This window comes from Scyliorhinus torazame, chromosome 5 (assembly GCF_047496885.1).
Source record: "Scyliorhinus torazame isolate Kashiwa2021f chromosome 5, sScyTor2.1, whole genome shotgun sequence".
Lineage (NCBI taxonomy): Eukaryota > Metazoa > Chordata > Chondrichthyes > Carcharhiniformes > Scyliorhinidae > Scyliorhinus > Scyliorhinus torazame.
This window is the reverse complement of record NC_092711.1, coordinates 142,488,029-142,502,048: the sequence shown is the minus strand read 5'-3', so window position 1 is coordinate 142,502,048 and position 14,020 is coordinate 142,488,029. Positions and strand designations below refer to the sequence as shown.

Genomic DNA, 14,020 nt, shown 5'->3' with positions numbered 1-14,020 from the left:
TTACCTTTAGAGAATCCTGGACTAGGACTCCCAAGTCCCTTTGAACTTCAGCATTATGAATTTTGTCACCGTTTAGAAAATAGTCCATGCCTCTATTCTTTTTTCCAAGTGTAAGACCTCGCACTTGCCCACGTTGAATTTAATCAGCCATTTCTTGGACCACTCTCCTAAACTGTCTAAATCTTTCTGCAGCCTCCCCACCTCCTCCATACTACCTGCCCCACCACCTATCTTTGTATCATCGGCAAACTTAGCCAGAATGCCCCCAGTCCCGTCATCTAGATCATTAATATATAAAGAGAACAGCTGTGGCCCCAACACTGAACCCTGCGGGACACCATTCGTCACCGGTTGCCATTCCGAAAAAGAACCTTTTATCCCAACTCTCTGCCTTCTGCCTGACAGCCAATCGTCAATCCATGTTAGTACCTTGCCTCGAATACCATGGGCCCTTATTTTACTCAGCAGTCTCCCGTGAGGCACCTTATCAAAGGCCTTTTGGAAGTCAAGATAGATAACATCCATTGGCTCTTCTTGGTCTAACCTATTTGTTATCTCTTCAAAGAACTCTAACAGGTTTGTCCGGCACGACCTCCCCTTACTAAATCCATGCTGACTTGTCCTAATCCGACCCTGCACTTCCAAGAATTTAGAAATCTCATCCTTAACAATGGATTCTAGAATCTTGCCAACAGCCGAGGTTAGGCTAATTGGCCTATAATTTTCCATCTTTTTCCTTGTTCCCTTCTTGAACAGGGGGGTTACAACAGCGATTTTCCAATCCTCTGGGCCTTTCCCTGACTCCAGTAACTTTTGAAAGATCATAACTGATGCCTCCACTATTTCTTCAGCTATCTCCTTTAGAACCCTAGGATGTAGCCCATCTGGGCCCAGAGATTTATCAATTTTTAGACCTCTTAGTTTCTCTAGCACTTTCTCCTTTGTGATGGCTACCATATTCAACTCTGCCCCCTGACTCTCTGGAATTGTTGGGATATTACTCATGTCTTTTACTGTGAAGACTGACGCAAAGTACTTATTTAGTTCCTCAGCTATTTCCTTGTCTCCCATCACTAGATTACCAGCGTCATTTTGGAGCGGCCCAATGTCAACTTTTGCCTCCCGTTTTTAATGTATTTAAAGAAACTTTTACTATCATTCCTAATGTTACTGGCTAGCCTACCTTCATATTTGATCCTCTCTTTCCTTATTTCTCTCTTTGTTATCCTCTGTTTGTTTTTGTAGCCTTCCCAATCTTCTGACCTCCCACTACTCTTTGCCACATTATAGGCTTTCTCTTTTGCTTTGATGCATTCCCTAACTTCCTTTGTCAGCCATGGCTGCCTAATCCCCCCTCTGATAACCTTTCTTTTCTTTGGGATGAACCTCTGTACTGTGTCCTCAATTACTCCCAGAAACTCCTGCCATTGCTGTTCTACTGTCTTTCCCACTAGGCTCTGCTCCCAGTCGATTTTCATCAGTTCCTCCCTCATGCCCCTGTAGTTACCTTTATTTAACTGTAACACCTTTACATCTGATTCTACCTTCTTTCTTTCAAATTGGAGATTGAATTCGACCATATTATGATCACTGCCTCCTAAGTTCAGCCTTACTTTAAGATCTTTAATCAAGTCTGGCTCATTACATAACACAAAGTCCAGAATGGCCTGTTCCCTCGTGGGCTCCATCACAAGCTGTTCCAAAAAGCCCTCCTGTAAACATTCGATGAATTCCCTTTCCTTGGGTCCACTGGCAGCATTATTTACCTGCATATTGAAGTCCCCCGTGTTCACTGTGACCTTGCCTTTCTGACATGCACTTTCTATTTCGTGGTGCATTTTGTGCCCCCGGTCCTGACCACTGTTAGGAGGCCTGTACATAACTCCCATTATGTTTTTTTTGCCTTTGTGGTTCCACAACTCTACCCACACAGACTCCACATCATCTGGCCCTATGTCGTTTAGTGCTATTGATTTAATTTCATTCCTAATTAACAAGGCAACCCCACCCCCTCTGCCCACCTCCCTGTCTTTTCGATAGGTTGTGAATCCCTGGATGTTTAAATGCCAGTCCTGAACCCCCTGCAACCATGTCTCTGTGATGCCTACCACATCATACCTGCCAGTCACAATCTGGGCCACAAACTCATCTACCTTGTTCCGTACACTGCGCGCATTTAAATATAGCACCTTTAATTCTCTATTGACCGTCCCTTTTTGTTTTCTTAGTGTGGTGGACCTTGGTTTACTGAACCTTTCCATACACTGTGTCATATTTTGTGGGATGGGGACTATCGTAACCTCTCCTGAGTTTTGTCTTTTCGTGCTTTTTTGTATTCCTAAGCAGCTACGCTTCCCACTGATTACTTCACCTCTTGGTTCCCTGACTTTCCCTTCCCCCCCCAATCTTTAGTTTAAAGTCCTATTGACCACCCTATTTATTCTTTTCGCCAGAACACTGGTCCCAGCTCGGTTCAGGTGGAGACCATCCCAACGGTATAGGTCCCCCCTGTCCCAAAACTGATGCCAGTGTCCCATGAAAAGGAACCCCTCTTTCCCACACCACTCTTTCAGCCACGTGTTAACTTCCCTTATTCTTGCCTCCCTATGGCAATTTGCACGTGGCTCGGGCAGTATTCCAGAGATTATGACCCTTGAGGACCTGTTTTTAAAATTTGAATTCTAGCTCTTTATAATCTCTAAACAGGTCCTCTTTCCTAGACTTGCCTATGTTGTTGGTACCGACATGGACCACAACAACTGGATCCTCCCCCTCCCTCTCCAGTATCCTTTCAAGCCGGTCAGAGATGTCCCGCACCCTAGCACCGGGCAGGCAACATACCATGCGGGACTCTTTATCCTGCTCACAAAGGATACTATCTATCCCCCTGATTATGGTCTTAGTGTGGTCTTATTCCCACCTACCCCTGATAAAGATTCACCCCCTTGATTTTCAAGAATCTATCCAGCTTTGCCTTAAAAATATTCAAAGACTCTGCTTCCACTGCCCTTTGAGGAAGAGAGTTTAGAAGACTCCCAACCCTCTGAGAGATAAAGTTCTCCTCTGCCTAAATGGGCAAGTTATTACTTTTGTAGTGACCACAATTTCTAGATTCTCCCACAAGAGGAAACATCCTTTCCACATCCACCCTGTCAAGGTCCCTCAGCATCTTATACGGTTCAATCAAGTCACCTAAACTCCATCGGCCACAAGCCCAGCCTGTCCAATCATTCCTCATAAGACCAGCCTCCAATTCCAGGTATGAGTCCAGTAAACCTTCTTTGAACTGCTTCCAACACATTTACATCATTCCTTAAATGAGAGTAATACTGTACACAGTGCTCCAGATGTGGTCTCGCCAATATAGTACATAGAACATATAGTGAAGAAGGAGGCCATTCAGCCCATCGAGTCTGCACCGACCCACTTAAGCGCTATCCCCGTAACCCAATAAGCCCTCCTAACCTTTTTGATCACTAAGGTCAATTTATTGTGGCCAATCCACCTAACCTGCACGCCTTTTGACTGAGAGCACCTGGAGGAAACTCACGCAGAAACGGGGAAACGTGCAGACTCCACAGACAGTGATCAAGTGGGGAATCGATTCTCGGACCCTGGAGCTGTGAAGCCACAGTGGTATCCACTTGTGCTACCGTGTATAACTGAAGCAGAACCTCCCTACTTTTGTATTCAATTCCCCCACAATAAACAATAACATTCTATTAGCTTTCCTAATTACTTGCTGGACCTGTATACTCGCCTTTTGTGATTCATGCTCTTGGACACCCAGATCCCTCTGAATCTCAGAGCTCTGCAATCTCTCACCATTTAGATAATAAGCTTTTATATTCTTCTGGCCAACATGGACAATTTCACATTTTCCCACGTTCCCCATTTGGCAGATCTTATTCCACTCATTTAATATCTACCTTTTTAACCTCCTTATGTCCTCTTCATAATTTCCTTTCCTGCTTATCTTTGTATCATTGGAACATAGGAGGAGTTGGCCATTCAGCCCATCGAGCCTGCTCCACCATTCAATATGATCATGGCTGATCATCCACTTCAATGCCTTTCCCCCCACACTATCCCCATATCCCTTTGTGTTATTGGGATTTAGAAATCTGTCAGTCTCTGCTTTAAACACACTCAATGACTGAGCTCCCACAGCCCTCTGGGGTAGAGAATTCCAAAGATTCACAACTTGTAGATCTCTGTAGATCAAACCATTGCCCCGTTCTATCCCCGTATCCCTGTCAGTTTATTTCCCTTAAAAGCCCATCCAATTTCCTTTGGGTAACATTCCATCATCTCTGCTTCTACCCGCATCGTAGGAAGTGGCTTCCAGATATTTCCCACTTTCTTCAAATGCAAACGAGTCTCAGTCAGCACAGAAAGAGGCCATCCCGCCCATTGTTCCCATGCTAGCTCTTTGAATTAACTAATTAGTCCCATCGCCCGGCAAGTTTCTTTTCCTCCAGAATCTGTCCAGTTAACTTGTGAAAGTTACAGTTGAATTTCCTTCCTGCACCTTTGTCAGGCAGTGAATCCCAACAACTCGTTCTGTTTTAAATCTAATAATTTCACAATACATTGTGTTTGGATTTTCACAGGGGATTTGAAATGGAGAGAAAGACAAGGGGCGAAATTCTCCGATATCGGCGCGATGTCCGCCGACTGGTGCCCAAAACGGCGCAAATCAGTTGGGCATCGCGCCGCCCCAAAGGTGCGGAATGCTCCGCATCTATGGGGGCCGAGCCCCAACCTTAAGGGGCTAGGCCGGCGCCGGACGAATTTCCGCCCCGCCAGCTGGCGGAAAAGGCCTTTGGTGCCCCGCTAGCTGGCGCGGAAATTACATCTCCGGGCGGCGCATGCGCGGGAGCATCAGCGGCCGCTGACGGCATTCCCGCGCATGCGCAGTGGAGGGAGTCTCTTCCGCCTCCACCATGGTGGAGACCGTGGCGAAGGCGTAAGGGAAAGAGTGCCCCTACGGCACAGGCCCGCCCGCGGATCGGTGGGTCCCGATCGCGGGCCAGGCCACCGTTGCCCCCCCCCCCCCGGGACCAGATCGCCCCACGCCCCCCCCCCCCCCCCCCCAGGACCCCGCCCGCACCGCCTTGTCCTACCGGTAAGGTAGGTGGTTTAATCTACGCCGGCGGGACAGGCATTTTAGCGGCGGGACTTCGGCCCATCCGGGCCGGAGAATCGCGGGGGGGGGGGGGGCACGCCAACCGGCGCGATTCCCGCCCCCGCCGAATATCCGGTGCCGGAGAATTCGACAACCGGCGGGGATGGGATTTACGCCAGCCCCCGGCGATTCTCCGACCCGGCGGGGGGTCGGAGAATCTCGCCCATGGTTGTTGCACAAAATCAAGACTCAGTCTTTATGAGTGATCTTCATGAATGGGCAGAGTGTGAAATACCCAGGTTTGCGGTGCCAAGATGCCAGTCTGGCAGTGCCAAGATGCACACGTCCCAGGGGCTGTGCCAGGGGGGCACCCTGCCCTAGCCCTGACCATTCGGGGGCATCCATGGCCCAGGAACCCCTCGGGTACCATGATGCCTGGCCCATGTCTGTGTGGGGCCAATACTCATCGGCGTCCATGTGACCGACTGGGGAGTCGCTTAAATCAAGCTTTGCCTTAAGATAGGGGGTCCTTCCCGTTAACGGGATGGAGATTGGCCTTCATCCGGCCAGTGGGAATAGGCCGGTTAGATCGGAAACCGATTGGCGCTTGGTGCCCAATTTCGGACTCTCCTGCGATCTAACTGGCGCACTTGGATTCACGCCTTGCGCATCGTGGCCATTCGATCGTGCCCTGATTCTCATTTGCTGTAAAAATGTCAAAGGTTAATTGCTGTGTATAAAGAAAGTGCAATGTGGATAAATGTACTGACAAGAGAGACCTTCAAACTCTGATTAGCCTCAACATTTGAAACTGTATGAATAAGGGTTTGTATGGAATCAGATAAAGGGATAGTATGAAACAGTTCTATTGTATTCCTGTCTGAGATAATCAGAAGGTGGAGTCAGTAATTGGGGATCCAATTAAATTAATCTAGTAACCAAATTGAGCAATTATCATGTCACAACAGACCCAACTCTGACGTGAGGTAATGGTCACTTTGGGGATAAAAGTAGAGGTTCTGAAGATCTTCCTTGCTGGCCAAGTACTGAAGACTCCCGAGGCCGAGTTCCAAATAAATTACTGTGAAAGAAGGAGCTAGACTCCCGAGGCTGAATTCCACAAGAATTACTGTCAAAGGAGCCAGAGAGGGTTACGCTTCTACAGACTGATCACCCACATGAAGTTGGAAAAGTCAATGTCTTAAACTTGTTCAGTAAACATTTTCATTTAATAAACTTATTTTTAAATTTACTATCCAGACAATTCTGATTTTGTCTTAATTGGTTAAAGTCTTGTCTGAACCAAAGTGAATTTATTAAATCGCAAGTTGGGTGTGGCTCAAATCAATTAAGTTCCAGATAACAAGATCAGATAACATAAACCTTCAATTCAAAAAATTACATGTCTATAGCGCCTTTCACAACCACAGAACGTCCCAAAGTGCTTTACAGCCAATGAAGTTCTTTTAAGTGTAGTCACTGTTGTAATGTAGGAAGCGCGGCAGCCAATTTACACACAGCAAAATCCCACACACAGCAAATGATAATGAGCAGATGATCTGTTTTTAGTGATGTTGATTGAGGGATAAATATTGACCAGGACACCGGGGATAACTCCCCTGCTCTTCTTCAAAATAGTGGCTGTAGGAACTTTTGCATCCACCTGAGAGGGGCAGACAGGGCCTCAGTTTAACATCTTGTTTGGAAGACAGTGCAGCGCTCCCTCCGTGCTGGGACCAGGAATGTTGGAACTGGTTTTTGTCCACAGGTCCCTAACTGGGTCTTCACCTTCTGATCCAGAGGTGATAGTGCTGCCCACTGACCTATGACTGACACTAGCTAGAAAGGAAAAGTTACGCTTTAAAACCCTCCACCCTTTGCCTCCGATGCCTAAATCTAATAATTAAAACCCAGTATAAATAACATATATTTCACTGACAAATGTTGAAGTGTTGATTTTGAGCCACAAGTTTTAACTTCTCATTTCCTCCTCTGCCCCTTTCTGTCTCTGTCGCTTGTATCAATGACAGCCAGGTGACGGAGCTGAGGGCTGAATTTAGCTGAGAAATACAGGAGCTGTGCCCCATTTGGGAAACTGCCATGGACGTCGCACTAATAGAGAGACAGGAAGGTGCTGGAGGACTGACTGGGAAATGGACCTCCAACCAATTGTTACATTGGTCACTATTCCGATCCCAGACCAGACCCCAACAGAGGCTCGGATACTGGACCAAAGCCCCAATATTTCAGTTTATTTGTCAGACTGTGCGGAAAGAATGATTCGCTCCAGGAGTGATCGCATGAAGAAATAGGGCTTGGTTATTTTTAAAATAAAACTTTCTTATGACTACAATTTAAACTTTTTAACTTCACACCCAAAAACAACAGCTTACAATTACCCATTTAAACGTCACTACTCAATCTCCCATTAAACAACAGGAAAAGAAAGATACAGCTCTCAATCTATCTTACTGTGGGAGAATTGTGGACCCAGAATTCAACTCCTCTCTCCAAATCTTTCTCCAAAAACTGCTCTCTCAAGACTTTTTAAATGTCTTTCTGCCTTCCTCGGTTCCACCCAGCAATGCCCTCATCTCCCCAAGCTGGAAAACAAATGAGCTCTGACGGCTGCAAAGTACAGTAATTCCACAAGTACTTTCCCAGTCAAACCACAGTCCATTAGCCCAGACTGAAAACACATTCCTTTGACAATTTCACCTTCTGGCTACTAAAAACACCCAGGCCCTGCAAAACAGGATCCTTCTTTAAAATAAAAAAAGGGCCACTGCAGTGAACCGCACTCTAACCCCACGCTTTTAACCCTTAAATTGCCCAATACATTTATAATCAAATTTTCCTAAAATCTTCCAATCGTCACACCGCCCCCTTTAAAAAGATGAACCAGCGATGTACGCAGATGGCTTTGTTTTTCTAAAAACTTTTTGAATTTTAAACATTTCTTATGATTACATGAAATGAAATGAAAATTGCTTATTGTCACAAGTAGGCTTCAAATGAAGTTACTGTGAAAAGCCGCTAGTCGCCACATTCCGGCGCCAGTTCGGGGAGGCTGGTATGGGAATTGAACCGTGCTGCTGGCCTGCCTTGGTCTGCTTTCAAAGCCAGCGATTTAGCCCTGTGCTAAACCATGCTAAGCTATGTGCTAAACTAAACATGCAACTTATACTCTGTAATATCGTTTTACATTTTTCAACAGGCAAACATACATGCGAGTGCAGTAAGTATAGTCCATTTTAGTCTTCTCACATGTCACCATCGCGAGCATAAATTTATCCACTCCTAGATTTCCAAAGACCGGGGCAGCCTCCAAGATTACACAAGAAAAGCTTCAACAATTCCGTGATATGTAGTTGCCTGGCTCTGACAGCAGAATTCTTCACTTGATGGTCAGACAGGTTGCTATCGATGCTGCAGCATTCATCATCTGTTCTTCACATTTATCAGCTGCTTTGTATTCTGTGTCTGTTGAGGATAGCCAAAAATAATTGGCAATAGATGCAGGTGAGATGTTTCCCCGGGTTGGAGAGTCTAGAACCAGGGGACACAATTTCAAAATAAGTCACTTTGGATCGGTCTCGGAGGAGACATTTCTTTACTCAGAGGGTTGTGAATCTTTGGAATTCTCTACCCCAGAGGGCTGTGGGAGCTCAGTCATTGAGTGTGTTTAAAGCAGAGGCTGACAGATTTCTAAATACCAATAACATGAAATGAAAATCGCTTATTGTCACAAGTAGGCTTCAAATGAAGTTACTGTGAAAGGCCCCTTGTCGCCACATTCCGGCACCTGTTCGGGGAGGCTGGTACGGGAATTGAACCCTCATTGCTGGCCTTGTTCTGCTTTACGAGCCAGCTGTTTTAGCCCACTGTGCGAAACCAGCCCCTACACAAAGGGATATGGGGATAGTGTGGGGGAAAATGCATTGAAGTGGATGATCAGCTATGATCGTATTGAATGGTGGAGCAGGCTCAACGGGCTGAATGGCCAAGTCCTGCTCCTATGTTCCAATTATACAAAGATAGGAAGGAAAGTAAATTGTGAAGTGGACATAAGGAGACTAAAGTGATATAGATAGGTTAAGTGAGTGGGGAAAAAAATCAGCTAAATGGAGAATCATGTGGGAAAAGGTGTAATTGTCCATCTGGGTAGAAAGAATAAAAAAAGCTTATTATCTAAATGGTGAGAGATTGCAGAGCTCAGATTCAGAGGGATCTGGGTGTCCAAGAGCATGAATCACAAAAGGCGAGTATACAGGTACAGCAAGTAATTAGGAAAGCTAATAGAATGTTATTGTTTATTGTGAGGAGAGTTGAATACAAAAGTAGGGAGGTTATGCTTCAATTGTATAGGACATCGGTGAGACCACATCTGGAGCACTGTGTACAGTATTACTCTCATTTAAGGAATGATGTAAATGTGTTGGAAGCAGTTCAGAGAAGGTTTACTGGACTCATACCTGGAATTGGAGGCTGGTCTTATGAGGAATGATTGGACAGGCTGGGCTTGTGTCCGATGGAGTTTAGGTGAGTTGATTGAACTGTAAAAGATCCTGAGGATCTTTGACAGGGTGGATGTGGAAAGGATGTTTCCTCTTGTGGGAGAATCTAGAAATTGGAGTCACTTTAAAAGTAATAACTTGCCCATTTAAGGCAGAGGAGAACTTTTTTTCTCTGAGGATCGTGAGTCTTTGGAACTCTCTTCCTCAAAGGGCAGTGGAAGCAGAGTCTTTGAATATTTTGAAGGCAGAGCTGGATAGATTCTTGGTAAGCAAGGGGGTGAAAGGTTATCGGGAGGGTGGCGGGTATGTAGATTTGAGGTTACAATCAGAGCAGCCGTGAACTTATTGCATGGTGGAGCAGGCTCGAGGGGCCGAGTGGCCTACTCCTGCTCCTAATTTGTGTGTTATCACATCCTTTATAATAGATTGTAGCATTTTCCCTCCTACTGATGTCAGGTTAATGGGTCTGTGGTTCCCCGTTTTCTCTCTCCCTCCTTAAATAGTGGGGTTACATTTACCACCTTCCAATCTGCAGGAACCATTCCAAAATCTGTAGAATTTTTGAAAGATGATCACCAATGTATCCACGATCTCTACAGCCACATCTTTCAGCACTCTGGGATGTAGAGCATCAACTTTGTGGGATTTTATTAACTTTCAACCCACATGAATTTCTCCAATACTACTTTGTTACTAATACTAATCTCTTTCAGTCCCTCTTGCACACTAGTTCCTTGGTTCCCTTGAGTTTTTGAGAGATTTTCTGTATCTTCCTCCATGTAGACAGACACACATTGTTTAGTTTCTCTGCCATTTCCTTATTCCCCATTATAAACTCTCCTGTCTCTGCCTGGAATGGACCCACATTGGCCTTTGCTAATCTTTTCCTTTTCACATTTCGATAGGAGCTTTTACAGTTCTCCCCAGTTTGCTCTCAGATTCTATTTTTTTGGTTTAGCAGTTTCTTGGTCCTCCTTTGCTGAATTCCAAACAAGTTCCCAATCCTCAGGCTTACTACTGTTTTGGCCACTTCAAGAGGCGCTTCCTTTGATCTAATGGGATCTTTAACTTTGATTTGTGTTCCTTAAAGGAATCTAGATTTGCTGTATTCTGGAAAATGAAAGTCACCAAAGGACCATGGGCTGCTCTCCCCTTTGAGAGAGAGAGAGCTTACTGGTGATGACTTACTTGAGGGTCACCAGACTTCAGGTGAGGGGCAATGTTGAGAAGGCAGGGCCTTCATGGATAACCTCTGAACGGGAATTGAACACATGCTGTTGGCGTATCTCCGCATCATGAACCAGCCAACTGAGCTAACTGACCAGCTGGTAAATATGTAACATTTCCTTTAATATTAGCTATTCTCTGTTTCCCAATCCACCTCAAACAACTTGCCACTCTGCAGGGGCTGTTTAGCACAGGGCTAAATCGCTGGCTTTGAAAGCAGACCAAGGCAGGCCAGCAGTACAGTTCAATTCCCGTAACAGCCTCCCCGAACAGGTGCCGGAATGTGGCGACTAGGGGCTTTTCACAGTAACTTCATTTGAAGCCTACTTGTGACAATAAGTGATTTTCATTTTATACCCTCGTAGTTTTCTTCTGTAAGGAACACCCAAATAAATTAAACAGGAAAAAACATTTAACCACCACAGTCCATCTCCATGGCAAGGTGGCGTGCTTTGGGGGTTCCAAACAGAAATAGGAACTAAATATCTTCAAACTTACAAATACTCTTTCAGTCTGTGATCCTCGTGAAATTTAGAACCAGGCAATTGCAACAAGTATCAAAGACCATCAGCCCACTGGCGACAATGTCGTGAGACCAGCCAGTCCAGTAGAAAGAAATCATCTGACCATCTCCATTGACCAACTATCAGAATGAACAAAATGCAGTCCTGGATGTCATTGAAGCAGAAACAATAACAGAATCCAACCCCTGTAATCAATTGTGAATTTGGTGGCAAATCAGCAGGTGCGATGAATCACAGATTTCCTTCCCAGGCTGAGAGCACGAGTGGCCTTTATCCAGTGTGAAGTCGTTGGTGTGTCCACAGGCTGGATGAGTGAATAAATCCTTTCCCACACTGAGAGCAGGTGAACGGCCTCTCCCCAGTGTGAACTCGCTGATGTGACCGTAGGCTGGTTGAAACTCGGAATGCCTTCCCACACTGAGGGCAGATGCATGGCCTCTCCCCAGTGTGAACTTGCTCATGTGACTGCAGGGTGTCTGACCGAGTGAATTTCTTCCCACACTGAGAGCAGGTGTATGGCCTCTCCCCTGTGTGAACTCGCTGGCGTTTCTTCAATATGGATAGCTCAGTAAATCCCTTCCCACAAGCAGAGCAGGTGAATGGCCTCTCCCCAGTGTGAACTCGCTGATGTTTCTTCAGGCTGCATAACTCAGTGAATCTCTTCCCACACTGAGAGCAGATGAACAGGCGCTATCCAGTGTGAATTAGCTGATGATTCCGCAGGTTGGATGAATCACTGAATCTGTTCCCACATTGAGAGCAGGTGAATGGCTTCTCGCCGGTGTGAATTCGCTGGTGTGCCCGCAGGTTGGATAACACAGCAAATCCCTTTCCACACAGAGCAGGTAAAGGACCTCTCCCCCATGTGAATGCATCGATGAGCTTCCAGCACAGATGGGGATCTGAATCCCTTCCCACAGTTCCCACATTTCCACGGTTTCTCCATGTTTTGGGTCTCCTTGTGTCTCTCCCGGTCAGACAATCAGTTGAAGCCTCCTGCACAGAACACGTGTATGGTCTCTCCCCACTGTGAATGGTGTGATGTTTTTTTCAGGCTATGTAACTGGTTAAATGAATGAATGAATGAAAATCACTTATTGTCACAAGTAGGCTTCAATGAAGTTACCGTGAAAAGCCCCTAAGCTCTTTCCACAGTCAGTGCTCTGGAACACTCTCACTCGGGTGTGTGTGTCTCGGTGCTTTTCCAGTCACACTGATGGTTAAAATATTTTGAAGCCAACAGAACAGACAAATATTTCTCCTTCTAGATTCAAAGGCTGATGATAATCAGGTCCCAAGGAATAGAGTGGCTCCGTCACATCGAGAGGTTACGTTTGAGATTTCTGTCTGTAATTCCTCCTCTTCTAATATCCTATAAAAGGAGTTTACAAAATGAGTTTACAAAAGTGTAGGATAGAAATTCAGAATCGACAACTCTCATTTCTATGGAACATTTTTTCCTCTCTCATTCCCCAATACCGAGTCTCCAAAAACTACCCCATACGTCGTCTTCAGGGAGCGGATTCGGAGGGGCGGAGTGACAGAGCTGTGAGCATTGAGAAAGAGACCATTCTTTTAGCCAGACAAATAAATGTGTCAAACTGAGGGAGCAAAGGATGTCAATGTCTTTAAGAGAGAGAGAGACCTGGGCCAAGCTTTCCAGAGTCTGCACCCTCCCTGGATTCACTTCCTTTCCCTTCAGTTGCTGCAAGTCACCAATTGAAGGTGAGAATGAGAAAAGAAAGTTTTACTCACAGATGTTGGAGACGGGAGGAGGTGTGAAGCTCAAGCTCATTCAGAGTGAGGAGCAGCAGCTTTGCTGGGTCGGAATGAGCAGGTTAACAAGCTCAATTCCAAAGTCCGCAGGCAGACAATGAAGGAACTCTGATTGGCAGGCGGAGAAGAGTCCTACCGGTCCTCTCAGTTTGCCATTGGTCAATACCCCTACATGTGGGTCAAGGGGCGGGGCCTCCCCGCACATGCGCACCTACACCGCCCTTTGAACATGCGCAGTCCCGGACCTCGGGGGAGATCACCGAGCGGCTTCTCGCTCAGGCGGGAGCAATCAGCCAGTTGCCTGGAAACCTTGTCTGGAGGAGGTGTCGGGGGAGGGGGAACAATGGGGACGGGACTGCGCACTGGGGAACCCGCAGACGTCACCGTGGAGCAGAGTGATTTGGTATTGGTTGAATCAGGCACGGCTCCGTTGTGACGTCACAATTCGGAGGTTGGACAATGAGTTTCAGACTAAAACTTCCTCCTCATCTGGGAGCTCAGTGTTTCCTCCTTTCCATTTCCTTTCTCATTCTGGGGAGACATTGGTGACTTGCAGCAACTGTAGGAAAGGAAGCGAATCCAGGGAGGGTTCAGACTCTGAAAATCTTGGCCCAGGTCTCTCTCTCTCTCTCTCAAAGACATTGACATCCTTTGGTCCCTCAGCTTGACACATTTATTTGTCTGGCTAAAAGAATGGTCTATTTCATACTGTTCACATTAAAGTGATTAAGCCATTTATTATTATTTCTTGTCTTCTGATATAGTTCTGTGAATAAGTTCTCTATTTTATTACAGCACAGAAGGAATCCATTCAATCACTCTTCCGACTCTCTGCAGAACAATTCAGG

At 45.9% G+C, this 14,020-nt stretch overlaps 1 long non-coding RNA gene across 1 annotated transcript; it reads right to left on the bottom strand.

Moving 5' to 3' along the window:
* Positions 1-6,335: 6,335 nt before the first annotated feature.
* On the bottom strand, positions 6,336-13,259 carry LOC140419904 (uncharacterized). Its single transcript, XR_011946078.1, has 2 exons — positions 13,152-13,259; positions 6,336-12,768 (listed from the first exon to the last, which is right to left on the bottom strand). It is a non-coding gene; the product is annotated as an uncharacterized lncRNA (long non-coding RNA).
* Between the last annotated feature and the right edge of the window lie 761 nt (positions 13,260-14,020).